Source organism: Augochlora pura, chromosome 1 (assembly GCF_028453695.1).
Source record: "Augochlora pura isolate Apur16 chromosome 1, APUR_v2.2.1, whole genome shotgun sequence".
Classification (NCBI taxonomy): Eukaryota; Metazoa; Arthropoda; class Insecta; order Hymenoptera; family Halictidae; genus Augochlora; species Augochlora pura.
Genome location: NC_135772.1, coordinates 18,718,282 through 18,729,483, shown reverse-complemented (window position 1 = coordinate 18,729,483; position 11,202 = coordinate 18,718,282). Strand labels below are relative to the sequence as shown.

The window sequence follows — 11,202 nt, the reverse complement described above, 5'->3', positions numbered from 1 at the left end:
TCGAAAAATATTTCCATTTGAATTAGTTAAATTAGAAAACACTGGTGGTTCCACCTCGTTGTTAAACAATCAGCTATGTATCGGTAGAAAATACCATTTTTACATTAGAGTCTGAACAGCAGAGATTGAATTATTGAATCCACGAAGTCATGTGACTACCATAGCCCTTTAAACTTCCAGCGTTTAAAATTTTGGAGAATGATAATTATTATTAAAATTATGGAGAATTGTTTTTTAAATTTGTGGAAAATTAATAACAGAATCTATCGCATTTACCACCTGTTGGTACCACTAGATAGGCATCTACTAAACCAATGTATCTCTAAAAACTATGAACGCGTTTTAAGTAACTAAAAGCAATAATATACATATTAAACATCCCTTATAAAGCTAGATTATTTTATATGAAATTTTCCATAGAACTTTCCTTCATAAATCTGAAAAGCAAAGAGTTAATCCCCGGCGTCTCTGCAAACAGCAGCAGCAGCGCCACGGATCGATGCAACCGGCCAGGGAAACGCAGGGTATCTTCAACCCCCGAACAACCCCATAATTCTACAGACAACCGACAATAATTTAAAATTCTCTACAAACGTCTAAACAAATTCTCCAACATTAAGATATTCCTCTTAATTCATGTGATACTTAATATTTTATATCTTAAAGACAGTAAATAATATTTCGCTCCCTAAAATCTTATTTCGCAACCCTTCAAAATACCCTGCAAATCTTCGTCTGCAACCCTGCAATATTTATTATACCAAGAAATGGAACAGGGTGGGTTAAATCTCATTAAATATCTCTCTCGTAGAATTTCGGATTTTGCAGGGTCGGTGCGCATGCACCTTGCCCTTGCTCCCACGCGGAAAAATCCAGGTTCCTTGTAAACGAGGGAGAAGGAGAAAGGGAAAAAGAGAGAGAGAGAGAGAGAGAGAGAGAGAGGGGGTGAATGATTGGCAGCTAGTCCCAGTCCAGGGGGCGGTTCGATGGCTGCAGCAACCCTCCGACAGTGGCGCGGCCAGCCCCGACACGTTCGTTCAAAACTCACCACCGTTCATCCGGACACACACGCGAATTTTGCGGCGCCGTGTGCCGTCCACGGTCGGCTTTCCTCGAGACAGTTCCGTCGATTAAACGAGTGAATGGTGGCTGCACCTGCGCGCGGTCGGAGGACACCCCATGAATAATGTTGTTCCGCGGTCAGCCTAATTCCGTTCATCGCTCGACGAGGCTTGTTCGACTCGTGAATTTGATCAGGCGCCGCCACGTTATTGAGCTAGCGATTCACGCCTCGCACGTCTAAGGTGAGTTTCTATGGCGACTGGCGCAACGGATATCGGACACGTGATGCTATACGAGGTCGTTGCTTCAACCCTTCACGCCCGGAAGTCTGCGCGGACGGAAGTGTCTCCGTTTTACGTTCTAGAATATTTTTCAAACGTTGTTTTCGAAGCGCCGTTTAAGCTAGAAATGAGGTCGAATTTCGAGGATCGTTGCAAGCATTGATTTTTATGGGAATCGACAAATGAATAGGACATTCGGTTGGTGTGTATCTTGGTATTGTTGTTGTGTGTGTGCACTGTACTGGTAAATTTTTTAGTAATGTAGAACCAGTGTAGAGATAATTACAAAAAATCACATTTAATTATCACCCTTTGATTTTTGAACGTTTCGTTTGGCGATTGTTATTTGTTGATAAATTATTTAGTATAAAAGAAGCGATCGATATTAATTATTTTTAGTTTTCTAGATACTTGTAGAAATATTCTTAAAACTCACATAATTTTTCCATAAAGTAGTTTGGTATAATTTGAGGTCCGAGTTAGGGGATGAAATTAGTTTCTTTTTAACTGAATTGCTTTTTAACAAAAATATTGGAAATTCGGCACGAATTATATTATATTATATTACAGCATAAATTTATAATACACTTGGTCTCTCTCTCTCTCTCTCTCTCTCTCTCTCTCTCATTCGCACCAACTATCCTCATACACGTGGCCTATTTCACTCACTCTCGCAATTCTCTCTCAATCTTCTGGTAACTCTGTTGTTTTATTCTAAACAACGCATCTCTCATTAATTACACAACAAAACGCATTAGTTGATTACCCGGTCACCTTGTTCCAATTACCGAGACACAGTTTGCATAATCGCGCAGAGGTTGGATGCGTCCCTCGCGGAACACCGCTTCCGGCAGATGCGCTTAAAAAACGTAGCTCGGTTGAGCGATGCACTGTAATATTTTTCTCCTTTCGAAGACGCTCTTTGCATCATTCCCAAGGCAACAATACTTCCTGAAAAGAGACGGCTTTTCAACGGGAACGTGATATGGTAATTTCAATTCGGGTGGGAACTTTAAATTGTAAATTCATCACCGTTCCCATTCGGGGATACATTTTCGGAAAGTGTCGTTCATCCTTTGTCGCTTTCTTCCTTATTATGCGCGCTATAATTATCGGACCGTGCGGATTTGCAAGCGTTCGCGGAATCTACATTAAAGTAGCAGGAACGAATAAAACAACAAAGATTGATGGCGTATCTACTTTCTTTCTACTTTCATCCTTGTGTAGAACAGTTTTTTTCGAAATTTTTTTTATCTTTCTGTGATATAGTAAATCACTATTACAAACACTAATGAACAATCAGAATTTATATAAAGGCAAATAGGGTGATAACAGCAGTTGAAATTCTACTTTCATCCTTGCGGTGTAGAATAGTTTTTTCCGAAATTATCTTACCTTTTTGTGATATAATAAATAGTAATAATACTAATAAATAATCAGAATTTATATTTTTATATAAGTAGGGTGATAATGGTAGTTCAAGTTCTGTATTCTCTTATTTACGATGATTTTAAACCTTTTAAAACAATTAATAAAGAAAGAAAGTTCCGGAACAATGTCAGCTTCATTAATTAGTTAAAAAGTGTTAATAAGTCGTATAAACGTCCGCAGCTGGGCTTAAACGTCCGTGTAAAAATCGGGAACATGTGGTCCGTACCAAGTTCCTTTAACGTTTCTATACAAATATTAGGATGTCCCACAAACTATTCTATGTCATTAATAATTACCGACCTTCTTTCTTATTCTTTCTTTGTTATCCACACACACACACACCCGCCGGTAGAAAAAAAATCACACTCGGAATAACGGGTGGCAATAAATCCAAAATTGAATGCATATTCACGGCTGAAACACCGTGCTATAATAAATTATAGCTTTTCGTGCTATAATAAATTTTGCTTGGAACGGCAAAAAAATTTAGCGAAGAAATATGCATATTTACTTGATTCGCGTATCCTTTTTCGTGGAATGAATTTTTGAATTGATTTTTGTAATAGTTATTAATTTCGCTGATATTCAATATTAGTTTTTAAAAAGTTTCAGTATGGGGTGGAAAATAAATTATCGAGGAGTGTCTTTTTTAGTTGAATTTTAAAGGTTTAATTTTCGAAGCTGACGAATTATATATAATATATAACGTTGACATAACGTTGACGAATTATTTAATTTAATACCATTATTATTATTATTATTGTTATCATCATCATTATTAAATACTAATCATTGTTATTAAATTGCTATCACTATATAAGTATCTGCAAAATGCATCATCGTCACAGTAAAACGATTACAATTACATCACTGACCGATTCTTACAACTATTATCACACAGTACAACATACCTTGACGTTTACAATCTCTGAATAATAATATCTAATCTACCAATCAATTTAATAATAATTTACAGTATCACGTCAGTACAAAGACAATCTAACAAACTAGTACTACCTTGCGAAACGCTCCGCGCTCAATAAAATAACGAATAAAATCCGAACAGATCATATAATTACCCTTAAACAATTAGCACGACAGTCGAAGTGTTAACTACATAATTATAAGTGTTAATTATCGAAGTGTTATGCCACAGGATCGTGCAGCGAACGTTTTCATCTCGGCCGCGGGAACAATGCAAAGCATCCGTTGCCCTAATTGCCGTCCAGCCTACCAGCAATCATTCGTGGCTCGTAAAACGAGGAATTCCGCGCGGGAATTATTATTTTTCTCCCGGTGAAAGAAATCAAAGGCGCCTTACGCGGTTATCGTTCGGGCCGCGAGAGAAAAGCGACGATACTGTTACGGGTGCTACATTCGTCAACGGCCGGGGCGGACGTGCAACGCCGGGGCGGATACCATCTCGCTAGTCTCGAATAATCCACGGATGGGCCCGCGGTGCCGGCAAAACACATTCGCGGGTTCGAAAAAAAAGTCGACGGCCCCGGTTTCGAAAGTGGTACGGCACGCAGGACTTTATTTTCGTTAGCATCTTTTTCCGAGTTGTTTCCACGAAGAGAGAGAGAGAGAGAGGGGGGAGAGAGGAGCCACGAGCTAGGTACCGTTTGACAGCCTTAATTGCCTCCGGGCGTCGAAAGTCTAGCCCGTTCCGTTCCGAACGGAACCTCACCTTCGAGCTTCTCGCGCGATGCGCCGCGTTCCACGCGTTTCGTTTTTCATTTTCTCCGGCTCCCTACCGCCGTCGTCCTCTCTCTTTCAGTCTCTTCTTGCCCGCTACGGCACGCTGCCGCCGCGATGCCGCGCGCACGTACACGCTCCGACAATTTTTATCGCGGGGCCGTTGTTCGACGGACGAACCTGTTTAACGAGATTCGATTCGTCGGTGAAAGTTTCATCCCGTGTTCCTTTCCATCTGTCACGCGGCAAAAATCGGAGCAACGCGCGCGGCTCGTCCTCTGCCAATCTTTTTTCTGCTCCTCAATGTCGCCGCGCGCCATTTTCAACCGCCCCGAGGACACGCGCTCGCGCGCAACTTTGTAACAGGATCGCGATGATTTTTTGCAATGATTTCAGCTTTTTGCTATGATTTCAGTTTTATCGCGATGGTTTAAGGTTTTTCGCAACGGTTTATTAATTTTTATTCGCGCGAAAAGTAGTTCGAACAGAGCGCGGTTATTTAACCACTTAGCTGCTTCAATTTATTTTGAAGATGAATTTTGTTGTGTCCTTTATCGGATCACGATAAGTATAGTCTTGTCGACAGTTGTTCTAGAATTACTTTAATTCTACCCTTTACCGTAGATTTATTTACCGTAGATTGTTTATAACTGAGAATAAAAGATTTGCAGAGGCGCTTCTGAGATCCTGGCGAATTCTTTTAGATCCCGGTTGGTTGCTATCCTTCCACGCCTACTTATCTTTTCTATACGAAAATCGATTGTGTCTGCCAGCCGTGAACTCTCGAACGGTTCACGGAATGGTAGGTGTTGTACGACAGTCCCAGTTTCGAAGCCGTTCCGCCAGCGGAATTGGGATAAAAGCGATTAACATAGAACTTTCTGTTCCCTGAAAGAGTGAAATTGGGACTCTAGAGATCGCGACGATTTGATAATTAGTTGGACGGGTCTGGTCGTTGATGAACCGACGAACTCTGCGGGCTCTGTCTTTGACGCGTTGACTGAAAAAAATGGAGATCGTAAAAATCACAGAAATTCTGTATAATATATATATAGATTATATGATAATATTTAATAATTTTTAATCTTTAGCAACCCCTTCGTGAATTGTAGTCGCTGACCTAGTTTTACTTATTTAGTATATTATAACGTAACCTACAAATGTGATCCAGAAATTCTGAGAATTATATACAAATTATTAAATAATAGATATAAAAATAGGCAGGACATGATTTATTATGGCAATTGTTTTAGCAACCCTCTAAACCCGACATAATTTTGCTTATTTAGTAGATCACAGCAAAAACTATTTTTTAACTATATCCAAAAACTTTAAAAATCAAAGTATCAATAAAGTGACTCTTTGTGCAAAATAAGAATTCTCTACTATAATTATTTCTTTCCTTAATAAATCACGCCATAGACGTAATCTATTCTAATAAATTCTAAAATTATTCTAATCAATTCTAAATGTAAAGAAAATGAGAGCCGGTTGAATTAATACCAACTCAGAAATACTAACAAGACCTGTTCGAATAAATTAAAATATATAATAAATAAAAATTGAAAAATTAACTAGATCGTTCCCTACTATAAAAATTCACCCCTAAAGACGTCAAACGCAAACGACAAACTATGGTCTATTAATTTTTGCTTTACATTCGTCAGATTAGTCGGCGTCGACTGCGACCTCCCCCTCCATTAGTTAATAGAAACTGGTCCGAACTTGGCCGCTGTCTATTTGGCGGCGATCTCCTTTTGAGGTCGTTCGGTGGACGAATATCTGGGATGGGATCAATTTCGGTGAAAGTTTCTTTCCGTGTTCCCCAGATACCGACGAGATCATCGTTGACCTTTATCGAGCCTCGTCTAGGTCATGGAATGTTTACAGACACACGTATCATGTTCCCACCCCCGCGGATTTGCCGCATCGCAAAGATTTTCTCACGGTTAACCCTTTACCGTACTGCGACGAGTCGGACTCCCGATGGAAATTACTAGTAATGAATTATAAATAAATTATACAATAAATGAGAAATAAATTGTATAATAAATGAGTCATAAATTATATAATAAATAAGTCATAAATTATATAGTAAATAAATTGGAATAAAATGGTAATCCTTTGTTATCAATGTTCAATTATTCGAGTACATTCAGGCACGGAATAAATATTAATGTTCTTCGAAGAAATTATATTAATTGAAAAAATTTCTAATCGCAGTAATTGTGAAGAAAATGGTACGTCAAGTGGTTAACCCTTTAACCAATAAATTCTATTAAATTAAAATAATATTTCAATCACCTGTCATCGAAATTTGAAAAAGAAAGTAAACGAGGACAATAGGGAGACTGGAATCATCCGATGCTATCAAGGAAATAATTAAGGACGAAATATAGTCGCAATCAACGTGGCTCTGAAAAACGTAACAGTGCAAAGGGTTAACCGGCGTCCGTTTAGCATCCGGATTAGTATCGCCATTAATTCCGCTTTACGTTCCGTACGGTCGTAAACTGCATAGCAGAATAGTGCACGCTGTTTCGTTCGGGAATTATGTGGTTTCTTGTCACGAAGTTATTTGGGTTACGCACGGCGTTGTTGGATTACACCGCGACCGTATCTTTTTACGGAATTTGAAAGTATTTTCGGGACGAGCATCGATTTAGGTCAGATCTCCTGTTCTTGCGACGACAGGACGCGCTCGTCGAACCTCGACAGTTAGGCGATTCGTTAACTTCGCGGTCCCGGAAAAGCGTGCCCCGTTACGGGAAGAACTTTATCGTCGACTAACAGCGAAGAACTTTATTATCGAATAACAACGGGACAATTTACAGACCGCTTTTTTACAGCATCTAGCGCAAGCGCGTGCGATGATTTATTTCTGTTATTGTTCGGTGTTCTAAAATAACAGGACAATTTATAGACCGCTTTTTTACCTCACCTAGCGGAAACGTGTCGGTGTTACCGCTTAAGTGCGGCAAAAAAGCAGCCTATAAATTATCCTGTTATTTTACAATACTGAACAATAATAAGGACAAATGACTGGTTGAAGCTGCAGTGTAAAAAGTGTCCTCTTGTAATATACAAATTTGCGTGCGCTTTTCACGAATGACGTCGCGGATTTACGATTTGTTAACGAGGATCGCCTTAACCTTCTAGAAAATTAGTGTCGTTGTTTAAAAAAAATTTATGTTCGTTCTACGAATATTAATTGACGAGTGCGCGAAGCTCTAAAATTATATCTTTGAAAAATTCATAAAAATCGTGGAACACGCGTCGATCGAATTTTCTTAGATATTCGATTTATTTTATTTAATATGGATTGCAAACGCGTGTATTTTATCGGTTTCATCGACGCGTGTATTTTGCCAGTTTAACAATATTTTGCCGGTTCGATCAACGCCTGTGTTTTGCCAGTTCGATCAACGCGTGTGTTTTGCCAGTTTGATGAACGCGGTGAAAGATTCGCCACATGTATCTCGACCGGAAAGTGCAGCCTTGACAAGCCTATGGTATCCGGCCTGCTTAAATTCAATATTAGTGGATGCAGTGGATGTTTATGGACGACAAATGTTTGCTGGAACGACGTAGGGCTTTTTTTCTCCGCGGTTTCTATAGCGTTCGGGACGTGCGAGAATTGTTTCGCGGAAGTGGACGATAACAGTTCGTTTCGTCGGGCGTCGCGAATCTGACAGCGAAACGGCACCGAGATGATTAGAAATCCATCTACGGTTATAAACATATATATTTATAATTATGTAGAATAGGTTCTGAATTTTGTTGTCTTTCAATTAATTCCATTATTTACAAAGTCACCATTTAAGGAGGAATTATCGAGAAATTATCTTCTATTATGCAATCGTCTGTTCAACTTTTAATTACAATAAAATTGCATGCCAATTATCCAGGTAAATAATTTTATTCAACTTCAGTAATTATTTGTAAACTTGTTCCTTGTAATATGCAAGAACGATCACAAGTAGTAATTGTTTCGTCAATATTAATTAAATTTATGAATCTTACGACGCACTAAGCTCTGGAAGAAAACAACTAGAAGATCGTGTTTTATTCCAATATTTATTAAGTGTTTGTAACAGTGTTTAGCAATATTTATCGACTCTAGTAACAGCAATAAATATTCCGTATAATGAACAGAATTCAATGATTAAAAATGTTGCCATTCCATAAAAGTGCCATTAATTTTCTAGCACAAGGAAACTACTGTCATTATAAATCGATCGCATTCGTTAATTCTCTCGGTGACCGACGCGACGACGATCCGACTGTAATGCAACTGCAACTATATTACGAAAATGTTAACGACCCAAGTGGTTGCGAAACTGCTTCACGTCTTCGATTGTCGCCGCCTCGCTGCAGCGCGGCGATTGCTTAACCGTCCCGCGAACCAAATGATTTTGTTGATCGCGACCGCCTCCGCGGAGCGCATCGATTCAAATGAAACATGTAATTAGTTTCTTTGATCTAGCTTTAATCCGGCGCGGCAAATAATGTTTTATTAAATATTATGTCGTACGATTGAATCGTGTCGCAGACAAGATTTTCTTCTGTTGCATATAATTGCATCGTCAAGTGATCGAATTTATTCATCGCCAGTTTTACTTAGATAAATGTAAATCAATATAATTGTTGAGTAAACGTATTTATTATAATTTTAATTTAAATTTTTCAAACGATCTTAGATCTATGAAAATTATTAAAAAGTTCCAGCGTTTATCGTGAATATTTGTTTCCCGAGGGTCGTCGTCGAAGTTGAAATAATTTATGAAAATGTTCTACCACGGTCGATTAATTGTTCATACAAGCTCTTCCGATTTTCGATTTCTCTAAAATGAAAGGACGCTCCAATTCCTTTCTCTTCTCCTTTTTTTTCTGCTCTTAATCTCGTCGTCTACTACAATTAAATCTCTCCTCGAAAACGAGGAATTAATCGTTACGCTCCGAGCTCATTTTCTATAATCTATTCTATGCTATAGATAAATACGTAGTGTAGAATACATAACCTCTATTTTATATTACAGAATATATTGTACAGAATATACTACACTACAGAATAGAGAGTATTTAATCTACACTATATACATATAAGATATAAAGAGTATCGGTCTATAGTATAGAATATAATGTATACTCCACAAAATATTTTGCACTCTACTAAAAGGCTTCGGCTTTTTTATTTGTTGTTATTTAATTCTATTTATCATAAATAAATAAAACTAGAGATGATCAATGATGTCACCCTGTTTCGTATGTCGCTAAGTGACCTGTGTTTCAATGTTCTTTGACTCGCGGGAGCCATACGTTTTTATGCAATTAACGCTAACTTCTATATTGCACAACCGTTTCTAATGCATTTACATTTTATCGTAAAAAACGCACGACGCGGAAGTATCTCGCATCGCATCCTATGGCTGGCACCGTTTCCCTGTACGCGACCTCCGAATTCGTTGAAAAAAATTTTGTGCAAGAACTAGATGTCCTGAAGAACCTCGCATGTCCGCGCGACGTTTTTACAGGTCGACGTTTGTTGCCGAGAAATTGTTATAGTTGGAGCGCCGACATTTATGTAAAAGCATATGCCATTTTAGAAAATGCATTGGCAAATGGTATATCATATGTTATGGTTTAGTAAACCGATTAATATAATTTTTAATTTCTATATTCTGCTATTTTATAGGTTATGTACGTTTTGCATCGCTTTTGTAGAATCTATAGCAAATTATGTCCGCGTCCCATTCTCTCCTTTCTCCCACTCTTCTCGCCGAAACTGTCTAGCAAATGATCAATAGAGTTATGCTAATTTAATAATAATACATTGTAGTCCAGTTATGTAATTTAATTACATTCTATTTCTTTATACATTATTTATATTAATATATTTTATATTTCTTTCGTAGACCTATAACAAATTAAAACAAATTTCACCAAATTGAATCCAAAGCAAATGTAAAGAAAAAAGAAATGTTAATATTAATTCCTTACATTTGGTAATATCAATATACAAATTATCGCTGATCAAGCATTAGTTTTATTATAAGCGAACGCGATTCCAAAACATCGATCTTATAAATAAAACATACGACTTCTAGTCGTTTCAATCGAGTTCACCGCGTCCTGATGGAGATCCGGCTTTTTGCGAAGCAATTTGTAAGAAAGGAAAGAGTTCTATCAGCTGACGCAGCCTAATGAGCTCGAAAAACAGACTCCAGTATTTATAAGATGTGAATCAGCATCGCGCAATGTATAATTCGATCGGCATCCGATCATCGATAAATCGATGGCTTTCCATCGCGCGTTTCCGCTGTCCAGTTTTTAGTAAATAGAGGAACAGATCGTGTATTTAGAAGAACAAATCGCACATTAACCCTTTGACGCAGCATTTTCTTCACAGTCACCGCGATTGGGAATTTTTCAATGAATATAATCCCTTAGAAATGAACGGAACATTAATGTTTATGCCGCGCCTGAATTTACTCGAACGCTTAAATATTAATAGCGAGGGATTCGAATTTTATTCCAATTTTAAAGAACAGAATAATATTTCATTATTTATTACTAGTAATTTCCATCACGAGTGGGGGTCGGCAAAGTGCGGCAAGGGGTTAAGACGAACAAATCGCATATTGAAACGAATAAATCGTGTATTTAGACGAACAAATCGTGTATTTAAACGAACAAATCGTACATTCAGACGAACAAATAATCCGCTAAC

General features: G+C 38.0%; 1 protein-coding gene across 1 annotated transcript in view; it reads left to right on the top strand.

The window, feature by feature from the left end:
• The window catches only part of LOC144479070 (acyl-CoA Delta-9 desaturase), a 43,746-nt gene that overhangs the window by 15,174 nt on the left and 17,370 nt on the right, over window positions 1–11,202 (top strand). The gene's annotated exons all lie outside the window — the stretch shown is intronic.